This window comes from Pseudophryne corroboree, chromosome 3 (genome assembly GCF_028390025.1).
Source record: "Pseudophryne corroboree isolate aPseCor3 chromosome 3, aPseCor3.hap2, whole genome shotgun sequence".
Lineage (NCBI taxonomy): Eukaryota > Metazoa > Chordata > Amphibia > Anura > Myobatrachidae > Pseudophryne > Pseudophryne corroboree.
Genome location: NC_086446.1, coordinates 112,843,253 through 112,853,128, shown reverse-complemented (window position 1 = coordinate 112,853,128; position 9,876 = coordinate 112,843,253). Strand labels below are relative to the sequence as shown.

Sequence of the window (9,876 nt, the reverse complement as noted above, 5' to 3'; positions counted from 1 at the left end):
AACAGAACGGTGTTGGCAGTATAAAAATATCTACAGAACCTTGTATTCCCAGGTGGTCTCCCATCCAAGTACTAACCAGGCCCAACACTGCTTAGCTTCCAAGATCAGATGAGATTGGGCGTATCCAGTGTGGTGTGGCTGTAGATGAGCTTTGTGGTTTCTGTTAGAACTTTTCTACTTCTAACTACTGGTTCATAAATGAATACGTTTGAAAATGGAATGCATCAACAGAACGGTGTTGGCAGTATAAAAATATCTACAGCACCTTGTATTCCCAGGTGGTCTCCCATCCAAGTACTAACCAGGCCCAACACTGCTTAGCTTCCAAGATCAGATGAGATTGGGCGTATCCAGTGTGGTGTTGCTGTAGATGAACTTTCTGGTTTCTGTTAGAACTTTTCTACTTCTAACTACTGGTTCATAAATGAATAGATTTGAAAATTGAATGCATCAACAGAACGGTGTTGGCAGTATAAAAATATCTACAGCACCTTGTATTCCTAGGTGGTCTCCCATCCAAGTACTAACCAGGCCCAACACTGCTTAGCTTCCAAGATCAGATGAGATTGGGCGTACCCAGTGTGGTGTGGCTGTAGATGAGCTTTGTGGTTTCTGTTAGAACTTTTCTACTTCTAACTACTGGTTCATAAATGAAAACGTTTGAAAATGGAATGCATCAACAGACCGGTGTTGGCAGTATAAAAATATCTACAGCACCTTGTATTCCCAGGTGGTCTCCCATCCAAGTACTAACCAGGCCCAACACTGCTTAGCTTCCAAGATCAGATGAGATTGGGCGTATCCAGTGTACTGTGGATGTAGATGAGCTTTGTGGTTTCTGTTAGAACTTTTCTACTTCTAACTACTGGTTCATAATTGAATACGTTTGAAAATGGAATGCATCAACAGAACGGTGTTGGTAGAATAAAAATATCTACAGCACCTTGTATTCCCAGGTGATCTCCCATCCAAGTACTAACCAGGCCCAACACTGCTTAGCTTCCAAGATCAGATGAGATTGGGCGTATCCAGTGTGGTGTGGCTGTAGATGAGCTTTGTGGTTTTTGTTAGAACTTTTCTACTTCTAACTACTGGTTCATAAATTAATACGTTTGAAAATGGAATGCATCAACAGAACGGTGTTGGCAGTATAAAAATATCTACAGCACCTTGTATTCCCAGGTGGCCTCCCATCCAAGTACTAACCAGGCCCAACACTGCTTAGCTTCCAAGATCAGATGAGATTGGGCGTATCCAGTGTGGTGTAGCTGTAGATGAGCTTTAAGGTTTCTGTTAGAACTTTTCTACTTCTAACTACTGGTTCATAAATGAATACGTTTGAAAATGGAATGCATCAACAGAACGGTGTTGGCAGTATAAAAATATCTACAGCACCTTGTATTCCCAGGTGGTCTCCCAACCAAGTACTAACCAAGCCCACCACTGCTTAGCTTCCAAGATCAGATGAGATTGGGCGTATCCAGTGTGGTGTGGCTGTAGATGAGCTTTGTGGTTTATGTTAGAACTTTTCTACTTCTAACTACTGGTTCATAAATGAATACGTTTGAAAATGGAATGCATCAACAGAACGGTGCTGGCAGTATAAAAATATCTACAGCACCTTGTATTCCCAGGTGGTCTCCCATCCAAGTACTAACCAGGCCCAACACTGCTTAGCTTCCAAGATCAGATGAGATTGGGCGTATCCAGTGCGGTGTGGCTGTAGATGAGCTTTGTGGTTTCTGTTAGAACTTTTCTACTTCTAACTACTGGTTCATAAATGAATACGTTTGAAAATGGAATGCATCAACAGAACGGTGTTGGCAGTATAAAAATATCTACAGCACCTTGTATTCCCAGGTGGTTTCCCATCCAAGTACTAACCAGGCCCAACACTGCTTAGCTTCCAAGATCAGATGAGATTGGGCGTATCCAGTGTGGTGTTGCTGTAGATGAACTTTCTGGTTTCTGTTAGAACTTTTCTACTTCTAACTACTGGTTCATAAATGAATACGTTTTAAAATGGAATGCATCAACAGAACGGTGTTGGCAGTATAAAAATATCTACAGCACCATGTATTCCCAGGTGGTCTCCCATCCAAGTACTAACCAGGCCCAACACTGCTTAGCTTCCAAGATCAGATGAGATTGGGCGTATCCAGTGTGGTGTGGCTGTAGATGAGCTTTGTGGTTTCTGTTGGAACTTTTCTACTTCTAACTACTGGTTCATAAATGAATACATTTGAAAATGGAATGCATCAACAGAACGGTGTTGGCAGTATAAAAATATCTACAGCACCTTGTATTCCCAGGTGGTCTCCCATCCAAGTACTAACCAGGCCCAACACTGCTTAGCTTCCAAGATCAGATGAGATTGGGCGTATCCAGTGTGGTGTGGCTGTATATGAGCTTTGTGGTTTCTGTTAGAACTTTTCTACTTCTAACTACTGGTTCATAAATGAATACGTTTGAAAATGGAATGCATCAACAGAACGGTGTTGGCAGTATAAAAATATCTACAGCACCTTGTATTCCCAGGTGGTCTCCCATCCAAGTACTAACCAGGCCCAACACTGCTTAGCTTCCAAGATCAGATGAGATTGGGCGTATCCAGTGTGGTGTGGCTGTAGATGAGCTTAGTGGTTTCTGTTAGAACTTTTCTACTTCTAACTACTGGTTCATAAATGAATACGTTTTAAAATGGAATGCATCAACAGAACGGTGTTGGCAGTATAAAAATAGCTACAGCACCTTGTATTCCCAGGTGGTCTCCCATCCAAGTACTAACCAGGCCCAACACTGCTTAGCTTCCAAGATCAGATGAGATTGGGCGTATCCAGTGTGGGGTGGCTGTAGATGAGCTTTGTGGTTTCTGTTTGAACTTTTCTACTTCTAACTACTGGTTCATAAATGAATACGTTTGAAAATGGAATGCATCAACAGAACGGTGTTGGCAGTATAAAAATAGCTACAGCACCTTGTATTCCCAGGTGGTCTCCCATCCAAGTACTAACCAGGCCCAACACTGCTTAGCTTCCAAGATCAGATGAGATTGGGCATATCCAGTGTGGTGTGGCTGTAGATGAGCTTTGTGGTTTCTGTTTGAACTTTTCTACTTCTAACTACTGGTTCATAAATGAATACGTTTGAAAATGGAATGCATCAACAGAACGGTGTTGGCAGTATAAAAATATCTACAGCACCTTGTATTCCCAGGTGGTCTCCCATCCAAGTACTAACCAGGCCCAACACTGCTTAGCTTCCAAGATCAGATGAGATTGGGCGTATCCAGTGTGGTGTTGCTGTAGATGAACTTTCTGGTTTCTGTTAGAACTTTTCTACTTCTAACTACTGGTTCATAAATGAATACGTTTTAAAATGGAATGCATCAACAGAACGGTGTTGGCAGTATAAAAATATCTACAGCACCATGTATTCCCAGGTGGTCTCCCATCCAAGTACTAACCAGTCCCAACATTGCTTAGCTTCCAAGATCAGATGAGATTGGGCATATCCAGTGTGGTGTGGCTGTAGATGAGCTTTGTGGTTTCTGTTAGAACTTTTCTACTTCTAACTACTGGTTCATAAATGAATACGTTTGAAAATGGAATGCATCAACAGAACGGTGTTGGCAGTATAAAAATATCTACAGCACCTTGTATTCCCAGGTGGTCTCCCATCCAAGTACTAACCAGGCCCAACACTGCTTAGCTTCCAAGATCAGATGAGATTGGGCGTATCCAGTGTGGTGTGGCTGTAGATGAGTTTGGTGGTTTCTGTTAGAACTTTTCTACTTCTAACTACTGGTTCATAAATGAATACGTTTGAAAATGGAATGCATCAACAGAACGGTGTTGGCAGTATAAAAATATCTACAGCACCCTGTATTCCCAGGTGGTCTCCCATCCAAGTACTAACCAGGCCCAACACTGCTTAGCTTCCAAGATCAGATGAGATTGGGCGTATCCAGTGTGGTGTGGCTGTAGATGAGCTAAGTGGTTTCTATTAGAACTTTTCTACTTCTAACTACTGGTTCATAAATGAATACATTTTAAAATGGAATGCATCAACAGAACGGTGTTGGCAGTATAAAAATAGCTACAGCACCTTGTATTCCCAGGTGGTCTCCCATCCAAGTACTAACCAGGCCCAACACTGCTTAGCTTCCAAGATCAGATGAGATTGGGCGTATCCAGTGTGGTGTGGCTGTAGATGAGCTTTGTCGTTTCTGTTTGAACTTTTCTACTTCTAACTACTGGTTCATAAATGAATACATTTGAAAATTGAATGCATCAACAGAACGGTGTTGGCAGTATAAAAATATCTACAGCACCTTGTATTCCTAGGTGATCTCCCATCCAAGTACTAACCAGGCCCAACACTGCTTAGCTTCCAAGATCAGATGAGATTGGGCGTATCCAGTGTGGTGTTGCTGTAGATGAACTTTCTGGTTTCTGTTAGAACTTTTCTACTTCTAACTACTGGTTCATAAATGAATACGTTTGAAAATGGAATGCATCAACAGAACGGTGTTGGTAGAATAAAAATATCTACAGCACCTTGTATTCCCAGGTTATCTCCCATCCAAGTACTAACCAGGCCCAACACTGCTTAGCTTCCAAGATCAGATGAGATTGGGCGTATCCAGTGTGGTGTGGCTGTAGATGAGCTTTGTGGTTTTTGTTAGAACTTTTCTACTTCTAACTACTGGTTCATAAATTAATACGTTTGAAAATGGAATGCATCAACAGAACGGTGTTGGCAGTATAAAAATATCTACAGCACCTTGTATTCCCAGGTGGTCTCCCATCCAAGTACTAACCAGGCCCAACACTGCTTAGCTTCCAAGATCAGATGAGATTGGTCGTATCCAGTGTGGTGTGGCTGTAGATGAGCTTTGTGGTTTCTGTTAGAACTTTTCTACTTCTAACTACTGGTTCATAAATGAATACGTTTGAAAATGGAATGCATCAACAGAACGGTGTTGGCAGTATAAAAATATCTACAGCACCTTGTATTCCCAGGTGGTCTCCCATCCAAGTACTAACCAAGCCCAACACTGCTTAGCTTCCAAGATCAGATGAGATTGGGCGTATCCAGTGTGGTGTGGCTGTAGATGAGCTTTGTGGTTTCTGTTAGAACTTTTCTACTTCTAACTACTGGTTCATAAATGAATACGTTTGAAAATGGAATGCATCAACAGAACGGTGTTGGCAGTATAAAAATATCTACAGCACCTTGTATTCCCAGGTGGTCTCCCATCCAAGTACTAACCAGGCCCAACACTGCTTAGCTTCCAAGATCAGATGAGATTGGGCGTATCCAGTGCGGTGTGGCTGTAGATGAGCTTTGTGGTTTCTGTTAGAACTTTTCTACTTCTAACTACTGGTTCATAAATGAATACGTTTGAAAATGGAATGCATCAACAGAACGGTGTTGGCAGTATAAAAATATCTACAGCACCTTGTATTCCCAGGTGGTCTCCCATCCAAGTACTAACCAGGCCCAACACTGCTTAGCTTCCAAGAACAGATGAGATTGGGCGTATCCAGTGCGGTGTGGCTGTAGATGAGCTTTGTGGTTTCTGTTAGAACTTTTCTACTTCTAACTACTGGTTCATAAATGAATACGTTTGAAAATGGAATGCATCAACAGAACGGTGTTGGCAGTATAAAAATATCTACAGCACCTTGTATTCCCAGGTGGTCTCCCATCCAAGTACTAACCAGGCCCAACACTGCTTAGCTTCCAAGATCAGATGAGATTGGGCGTATCCAGTGCGGTGTGGCTGTAGATGAGATTTGTGGTTTCTGTTAGAACTTTTCTACTTCTAACTACTGGTTCATAAATGAATACGTTTGAAAATGGAATGCATCAACAGAACGGTGTTGGCAGTATAAAAATATCTACAGCACCTTGTATTCCCAGGTGGTCTCCCATCCAAGTACTAACCAGGCCCAACACTGCTTAGCTTCCAAGATCAGATGAGATTGGGCGTATCCAGTGTGGTGTTGCTGTAGATGAACTTTCTGGTTTCTGTTAGAACTTTTCTACTTCTAACTACTGGTTCATAAATGAATACGTTTTAAAATGGAATGCATCAACAGAATGGTGTTGGCAGTATAAAAATATCTACAGCACCATGTATTCCCAGGTGGTCTCCCATCCAAGTACTAACCAGGCCCAACACTGCTTAGCTTCCAAGATCAGATGAGATTGGGCGTATCCAGTGTGGTGTGGCTGTAGATGAGCTTTGTGGTTTCTGTTGGAACTTTTCTACTTCTAACTACTGGTTCATAAATGAATACATTTGAAAATGGAATGCATCAACAGAACGGTGTTGGCAGTATAAAAATATCTACAGCACCTTGTATTCCCAGGTGGTCTCCCATCCAAGTACTAACCAGGCCCAACACTGCTTAGCTTCCAAGATCAGATGAGATTGGGCGTATCCAGTGTGGTGTGGCTGTATATGAGCTTTGTGGTTTCTGTTAGAACTTTTCTACTTCTAACTACTGGTTCATAAATGAATACGTTTTAAAATGGAATGCATCAACAGAACGGTGTTGGCAGTATAAAAATAGCTACAGCACCTTGTATTCCCAGGTGGTCTCCCATCCAAGTACTAACCAGGCCAAACACTGCTTAGCTTCCAAGATCAGATGAGATTGGGCGTATCCAGTGTGGGGTGGCTGTGGATGAGCTTTGTGGTTTCTGTTTGAACTTTTCTACTTCTAACTACTGGTTCATAAATGAATACGTTTGAAAATGGAATGCATCAACAGAACGGTGTTGGCAGTATAAAAATAGCTACAGCACCTTGTATTCCCAGGTGGTCTCCCATCCAAGTACTAACCAGGCCCAACACTGCTTAGCTTCCAAGATCAGATGAGATTGGGCGTATCCAGTGTGGTGTGGCTGTAGATGAGCTTTGTCGTTTCTGTTTGAACTTTTCTACTTCTAACTACTGGTTCATAAATGAATACATTTGAAAATTGAATGCATCAACAGAACGGTGTTGGCAGTATAAAAATATCTACAGCACCTTGTATTCCTAGGTGATCTCCCATCCAAGTACTAACCAGGCCCAACACTGCTTAGCTTCCAAGATCAGATGAGATTGGGCGTATCCAGTGTGGTGTTGCTGTAGATGAACTTTCTGGTTTCTGTTAGAACTTTTCTACTTCTAACTACTGGTTCATAAATGAATACGTTTGAAAATGGAATGCATCAACAGAACGGTGTTGGTAGAATAAAAATATCTACAGCACCTTGTATTCCCAGGTGATCTCCCATCCAAGTACTAACCAGGCCCAACACTGCTTAGCTTCCAAGATCAGATGAGATTGGGCGTATCCAGTGTGGTGTGGCTGTAGATGAGCTTTGTGGTTTTTGTTAGAACTTTTCTACTTCTAACTACTGGTTCATAAATTAATACGTTTGAAAATGGAATGCATCAACAGAACGGTGTTGGCAGTATAAAAATATCTACAGCACCTTGTATTCCCAGGTGGTCTCCCATCCAAGAACTAACCAGGCCCAACACTGCTTAGCTTCCAAGATCAGATGAGATTGGTCGTATCCAGTGTGGTGTGGCTGTAGATGAGCTTTGTGGTTTCTGTTAGAACTTTTCTACTTCTAACTACTGGTTCATAAATGAATACGTTTGAAAATGGAATGCATCAACAGAACGGTGTTGGCAGTATAAAAATATCTACAGCACCTTGTATTCCCAGGTGGTCTCCCATCCAAGTACTAACCAAGCCCAACACTGCTTAGCTTCCAAGATCAGATGAGATTGGGCGTATCCAGTGTGGTGTGGCTGTATATGAGCTTTGTGGTTTCTGTTAGAACTTTTCTACTTCTAACTACTGGTTCATAAATGAATACGTTTGAAAATGGAATGCATCAACAGAACGGTGTTGGCAGTATAAAAATATCTACAGCACCTTGTATTCCCAGGTGGTCTCCCATCCAAGTACTAACCAGGCCCAACACTGCTTAGCTTCCAAGATCAGATGAGATTGGGCGTATCCAGTGCGGTGTGGCTGTAGATGAGCTTTGTGGTTTCTGTTAGAACTTTTCTACTTCTAACAACTGGTTCATAAATGAATACGTTTGAAAATGGAATGCATCAACAGAACGGTGTTGGCAGTATAAAAATATCTACAGCACCTTGTATTCCCAGGTGGTCTCCCATCCAAGTACTAACCAGGCCCAACACTGCTTAGCTTCCAAGATCAGATGAGATTGGGCGTATCCAGTGCGGTGTGGCTGTAGATGAGCTTTGTGGTTTCTGTTAGAACTTTTCTACTTCTAACTACTGGTTCATAAATGAATACGTTTGAAAATGGAATGCATCAACAGAACGGTGTTGGCAGTATAAAAATATCTACAGCACCTTGTATTCCCAGGTGGTCTCCCATCCAAGTACTAACCAGGCCCAACACTGTTTAGCTTCCAAGATCAGATGAGATTGGGCGTATCCAGTGCGGTGTGGCTGTAGATGAGCTTTGTGGTTTCTGTTAGAACTTTTCTACTTCTAACTACTGGTTCATAAATGAATACGTTTGAAAATGGAATGCATCAACAGAACGGTGTTGGCAGTATAAAAATATCTACAGCACCTTGTATTCCCAGGTGGTCTCCCATCCAAGTACTAACCAGGCCCAACACTGCTTAGCTTCCAAGATCAGATGAGATTGGGCGTATCCAGTGCGGTGTGGCTGTAGATGAGCTTTGTGGTTTCTGTTAGAACTTTTCTACTTCTAACTACTGGTTCATAAATGAATACGTTTGAAAATGGAATGCATCAACAGAACGGTGTTGGCAGTATAAAAATATCTACAGCACCTTGTATTCCCAGGTGGTCTCCCATCCAAGTACTAACCAGGCCCAACACTGCTTAGCTTCCAAGATCAGATGAGATTGGGCGTATCCAGTGCGGTGTGGCTGTAGATGAGCTTTGTGGTTTCTGTTAGAACTTTTCTACTTCTAACTACTGGTTCATAAATGAATACATTTGAAAATGGAATGCATCAACAGAACAGTGTTGGCAGTATACAAATATCTACAGCACCTTGTATTCCCAGGTGGTCTCCCATCCAAGTACTAACCAGGCCCAACACTGCTTAGCTTCCAAGATCAGATGAGATTGGGCGTATCCAGTGTTGTGTGGCTGTAGATGAGCTTTGTGGTTTCTGTTAGAACTTTTCTACTTCTAACTACCGGTTCATAAATGAATACGTTTGAAAATGGAATGCATCAACAGAACGGTGTTGGCAGTATAAAAATATCTACAGCACCTTGTATTCCCAGGTGGTCTCCCATCCAAGTACTAACCAGGCCCAACACTGCTTAGCTTCCAAGATCAGATGAGATTGGTCGTATCCAGTGTGGTGTGGCTGTAGATGAGCTTTGTGGTTTCTGTTAGAACTTTTCTACTTCTAACTACTGGTTCATAAATGAATACGTTTGAAAATGGAATGCATCAACAGAACGGTGTTGGCAGTATAAAAATATCTACAGCACCTTGTATTCCCAGGTGGTCTCCCATCCAAGTACTAACCAAGCCCAACACTGCTTAGCTTCCAAGATCAGATGAGATTGGGCGTATCCAGTGTGGTGTGGCTGTATATGAGCTTTGTGGTTTCTGTTAGAACTTTTCTACTTCTAACTACTGGTTCATAAATGAATACGTTTGAAAATGGAATGCATCAACAGAACGGTGTTGGCAGTATAAAAATATCTACAGCACCTTGTATTCCCAGGTGGTCTCCCATCCAAGTACTAACCAGGCCCAACACTGCTTAGCTTCCAAGATCAGATGAGATTGGGCGTATCCAGTGCGGTGTGGCTGTAGATGAGCTTTGTGGT

At 42.1% G+C, this 9,876-nt stretch overlaps 40 non-coding genes and 4 pseudogenes across 40 annotated transcripts; all 44 read right to left on the bottom strand.

Annotated features, from left to right (window-relative positions):
- Window positions 1–27: 27 nt before the first annotated feature.
- On the bottom strand, window positions 28–146 carry LOC135065767 (5S ribosomal RNA). The gene has a single exon (XR_010252039.1). It is a non-coding gene; the product is annotated as a 5S ribosomal RNA (ribosomal RNA).
- Window positions 147–253: 107 nt separating this feature from the next.
- On the bottom strand, window positions 254–372 carry LOC135059680 (5S ribosomal RNA). The gene has a single exon (XR_010246081.1). It is a non-coding gene; the product is annotated as a 5S ribosomal RNA (ribosomal RNA).
- A 107-nt stretch (window positions 373–479) lies between these two features.
- Window positions 480–598, bottom strand: LOC135065629 (5S ribosomal RNA). The gene has a single exon (XR_010251905.1). It is a non-coding gene; the product is annotated as a 5S ribosomal RNA (ribosomal RNA).
- A 107-nt stretch (window positions 599–705) lies between these two features.
- LOC134890925 (5S ribosomal RNA) lies at window positions 706–824 on the bottom strand (annotated as a pseudogene).
- A 107-nt stretch (window positions 825–931) lies between these two features.
- LOC135061571 (5S ribosomal RNA) lies at window positions 932–1,050 on the bottom strand. The gene has a single exon (XR_010247949.1). It is a non-coding gene; the product is annotated as a 5S ribosomal RNA (ribosomal RNA).
- Window positions 1,051–1,157: 107 nt separating this feature from the next.
- On the bottom strand, window positions 1,158–1,276 carry LOC135064575 (5S ribosomal RNA). The gene has a single exon (XR_010250882.1). It is a non-coding gene; the product is annotated as a 5S ribosomal RNA (ribosomal RNA).
- Window positions 1,277–1,383: 107 nt separating this feature from the next.
- LOC135067984 (5S ribosomal RNA) lies at window positions 1,384–1,502 on the bottom strand. Its single transcript, XR_010254194.1, has one exon. It is a non-coding gene; the product is annotated as a 5S ribosomal RNA (ribosomal RNA).
- A 107-nt stretch (window positions 1,503–1,609) lies between these two features.
- On the bottom strand, window positions 1,610–1,728 carry LOC134900810 (5S ribosomal RNA). The gene has a single exon (XR_010174314.1). It is a non-coding gene; the product is annotated as a 5S ribosomal RNA (ribosomal RNA).
- A 107-nt stretch (window positions 1,729–1,835) lies between these two features.
- On the bottom strand, window positions 1,836–1,954 carry LOC135064058 (5S ribosomal RNA). The gene has a single exon (XR_010250375.1). It is a non-coding gene; the product is annotated as a 5S ribosomal RNA (ribosomal RNA).
- Window positions 1,955–2,061: 107 nt separating this feature from the next.
- On the bottom strand, window positions 2,062–2,180 carry LOC134900688 (5S ribosomal RNA). Its single transcript, XR_010174197.1, has one exon. It is a non-coding gene; the product is annotated as a 5S ribosomal RNA (ribosomal RNA).
- A 107-nt stretch (window positions 2,181–2,287) lies between these two features.
- On the bottom strand, window positions 2,288–2,406 carry LOC135062418 (5S ribosomal RNA). Its single transcript, XR_010248768.1, has one exon. It is a non-coding gene; the product is annotated as a 5S ribosomal RNA (ribosomal RNA).
- A 107-nt stretch (window positions 2,407–2,513) lies between these two features.
- Window positions 2,514–2,632, bottom strand: LOC135065794 (5S ribosomal RNA). Its single transcript, XR_010252064.1, has one exon. It is a non-coding gene; the product is annotated as a 5S ribosomal RNA (ribosomal RNA).
- Window positions 2,633–2,739: 107 nt separating this feature from the next.
- Window positions 2,740–2,858, bottom strand: LOC135067974 (5S ribosomal RNA). Its single transcript, XR_010254185.1, has one exon. It is a non-coding gene; the product is annotated as a 5S ribosomal RNA (ribosomal RNA).
- A 107-nt stretch (window positions 2,859–2,965) lies between these two features.
- LOC135065479 (5S ribosomal RNA) lies at window positions 2,966–3,084 on the bottom strand. The gene has a single exon (XR_010251760.1). It is a non-coding gene; the product is annotated as a 5S ribosomal RNA (ribosomal RNA).
- Window positions 3,085–3,191: 107 nt separating this feature from the next.
- Window positions 3,192–3,310, bottom strand: LOC135059679 (5S ribosomal RNA). The gene has a single exon (XR_010246080.1). It is a non-coding gene; the product is annotated as a 5S ribosomal RNA (ribosomal RNA).
- Window positions 3,311–3,417: 107 nt separating this feature from the next.
- LOC134890580 (5S ribosomal RNA) lies at window positions 3,418–3,536 on the bottom strand (annotated as a pseudogene).
- A 107-nt stretch (window positions 3,537–3,643) lies between these two features.
- LOC135065783 (5S ribosomal RNA) lies at window positions 3,644–3,762 on the bottom strand. Its single transcript, XR_010252053.1, has one exon. It is a non-coding gene; the product is annotated as a 5S ribosomal RNA (ribosomal RNA).
- A 107-nt stretch (window positions 3,763–3,869) lies between these two features.
- On the bottom strand, window positions 3,870–3,988 carry LOC134901016 (5S ribosomal RNA). The gene has a single exon (XR_010174513.1). It is a non-coding gene; the product is annotated as a 5S ribosomal RNA (ribosomal RNA).
- Window positions 3,989–4,095: 107 nt separating this feature from the next.
- LOC135060555 (5S ribosomal RNA) lies at window positions 4,096–4,214 on the bottom strand. The gene has a single exon (XR_010246948.1). It is a non-coding gene; the product is annotated as a 5S ribosomal RNA (ribosomal RNA).
- A 107-nt stretch (window positions 4,215–4,321) lies between these two features.
- On the bottom strand, window positions 4,322–4,440 carry LOC134884809 (5S ribosomal RNA). The gene has a single exon (XR_010168942.1). It is a non-coding gene; the product is annotated as a 5S ribosomal RNA (ribosomal RNA).
- A 107-nt stretch (window positions 4,441–4,547) lies between these two features.
- Window positions 4,548–4,666, bottom strand: LOC134887822 (5S ribosomal RNA; annotated as a pseudogene).
- A 107-nt stretch (window positions 4,667–4,773) lies between these two features.
- On the bottom strand, window positions 4,774–4,892 carry LOC135064073 (5S ribosomal RNA). Its single transcript, XR_010250390.1, has one exon. It is a non-coding gene; the product is annotated as a 5S ribosomal RNA (ribosomal RNA).
- Window positions 4,893–4,999: 107 nt separating this feature from the next.
- On the bottom strand, window positions 5,000–5,118 carry LOC134902171 (5S ribosomal RNA). The gene has a single exon (XR_010175643.1). It is a non-coding gene; the product is annotated as a 5S ribosomal RNA (ribosomal RNA).
- A 107-nt stretch (window positions 5,119–5,225) lies between these two features.
- Window positions 5,226–5,344, bottom strand: LOC134900809 (5S ribosomal RNA). The gene has a single exon (XR_010174313.1). It is a non-coding gene; the product is annotated as a 5S ribosomal RNA (ribosomal RNA).
- A 107-nt stretch (window positions 5,345–5,451) lies between these two features.
- On the bottom strand, window positions 5,452–5,570 carry LOC135063582 (5S ribosomal RNA). Its single transcript, XR_010249909.1, has one exon. It is a non-coding gene; the product is annotated as a 5S ribosomal RNA (ribosomal RNA).
- Window positions 5,571–5,677: 107 nt separating this feature from the next.
- Window positions 5,678–5,796, bottom strand: LOC134900808 (5S ribosomal RNA). Its single transcript, XR_010174312.1, has one exon. It is a non-coding gene; the product is annotated as a 5S ribosomal RNA (ribosomal RNA).
- Window positions 5,797–5,903: 107 nt separating this feature from the next.
- LOC135059678 (5S ribosomal RNA) lies at window positions 5,904–6,022 on the bottom strand. Its single transcript, XR_010246079.1, has one exon. It is a non-coding gene; the product is annotated as a 5S ribosomal RNA (ribosomal RNA).
- Window positions 6,023–6,129: 107 nt separating this feature from the next.
- Window positions 6,130–6,248, bottom strand: LOC134900687 (5S ribosomal RNA). Its single transcript, XR_010174196.1, has one exon. It is a non-coding gene; the product is annotated as a 5S ribosomal RNA (ribosomal RNA).
- Window positions 6,249–6,355: 107 nt separating this feature from the next.
- LOC135062417 (5S ribosomal RNA) lies at window positions 6,356–6,474 on the bottom strand. Its single transcript, XR_010248767.1, has one exon. It is a non-coding gene; the product is annotated as a 5S ribosomal RNA (ribosomal RNA).
- A 107-nt stretch (window positions 6,475–6,581) lies between these two features.
- On the bottom strand, window positions 6,582–6,700 carry LOC134893186 (5S ribosomal RNA; annotated as a pseudogene).
- A 107-nt stretch (window positions 6,701–6,807) lies between these two features.
- LOC135060554 (5S ribosomal RNA) lies at window positions 6,808–6,926 on the bottom strand. Its single transcript, XR_010246947.1, has one exon. It is a non-coding gene; the product is annotated as a 5S ribosomal RNA (ribosomal RNA).
- Window positions 6,927–7,033: 107 nt separating this feature from the next.
- LOC134884808 (5S ribosomal RNA) lies at window positions 7,034–7,152 on the bottom strand. Its single transcript, XR_010168941.1, has one exon. It is a non-coding gene; the product is annotated as a 5S ribosomal RNA (ribosomal RNA).
- Window positions 7,153–7,259: 107 nt separating this feature from the next.
- LOC135061570 (5S ribosomal RNA) lies at window positions 7,260–7,378 on the bottom strand. The gene has a single exon (XR_010247948.1). It is a non-coding gene; the product is annotated as a 5S ribosomal RNA (ribosomal RNA).
- Window positions 7,379–7,485: 107 nt separating this feature from the next.
- Window positions 7,486–7,604, bottom strand: LOC134886303 (5S ribosomal RNA). Its single transcript, XR_010170390.1, has one exon. It is a non-coding gene; the product is annotated as a 5S ribosomal RNA (ribosomal RNA).
- Window positions 7,605–7,711: 107 nt separating this feature from the next.
- LOC135066401 (5S ribosomal RNA) lies at window positions 7,712–7,830 on the bottom strand. Its single transcript, XR_010252647.1, has one exon. It is a non-coding gene; the product is annotated as a 5S ribosomal RNA (ribosomal RNA).
- A 107-nt stretch (window positions 7,831–7,937) lies between these two features.
- LOC134900807 (5S ribosomal RNA) lies at window positions 7,938–8,056 on the bottom strand. The gene has a single exon (XR_010174311.1). It is a non-coding gene; the product is annotated as a 5S ribosomal RNA (ribosomal RNA).
- Window positions 8,057–8,163: 107 nt separating this feature from the next.
- On the bottom strand, window positions 8,164–8,282 carry LOC134900806 (5S ribosomal RNA). The gene has a single exon (XR_010174310.1). It is a non-coding gene; the product is annotated as a 5S ribosomal RNA (ribosomal RNA).
- Window positions 8,283–8,389: 107 nt separating this feature from the next.
- LOC135058717 (5S ribosomal RNA) lies at window positions 8,390–8,508 on the bottom strand. Its single transcript, XR_010245141.1, has one exon. It is a non-coding gene; the product is annotated as a 5S ribosomal RNA (ribosomal RNA).
- Window positions 8,509–8,615: 107 nt separating this feature from the next.
- LOC134900805 (5S ribosomal RNA) lies at window positions 8,616–8,734 on the bottom strand. Its single transcript, XR_010174309.1, has one exon. It is a non-coding gene; the product is annotated as a 5S ribosomal RNA (ribosomal RNA).
- Window positions 8,735–8,841: 107 nt separating this feature from the next.
- On the bottom strand, window positions 8,842–8,960 carry LOC134900804 (5S ribosomal RNA). The gene has a single exon (XR_010174308.1). It is a non-coding gene; the product is annotated as a 5S ribosomal RNA (ribosomal RNA).
- A 107-nt stretch (window positions 8,961–9,067) lies between these two features.
- Window positions 9,068–9,186, bottom strand: LOC135067792 (5S ribosomal RNA). Its single transcript, XR_010254002.1, has one exon. It is a non-coding gene; the product is annotated as a 5S ribosomal RNA (ribosomal RNA).
- Window positions 9,187–9,293: 107 nt separating this feature from the next.
- LOC135064072 (5S ribosomal RNA) lies at window positions 9,294–9,412 on the bottom strand. The gene has a single exon (XR_010250389.1). It is a non-coding gene; the product is annotated as a 5S ribosomal RNA (ribosomal RNA).
- Window positions 9,413–9,519: 107 nt separating this feature from the next.
- On the bottom strand, window positions 9,520–9,638 carry LOC135066400 (5S ribosomal RNA). The gene has a single exon (XR_010252646.1). It is a non-coding gene; the product is annotated as a 5S ribosomal RNA (ribosomal RNA).
- Window positions 9,639–9,745: 107 nt separating this feature from the next.
- LOC134900802 (5S ribosomal RNA) lies at window positions 9,746–9,864 on the bottom strand. The gene has a single exon (XR_010174306.1). It is a non-coding gene; the product is annotated as a 5S ribosomal RNA (ribosomal RNA).
- Between the last annotated feature and the right edge of the window lie 12 nt (window positions 9,865–9,876).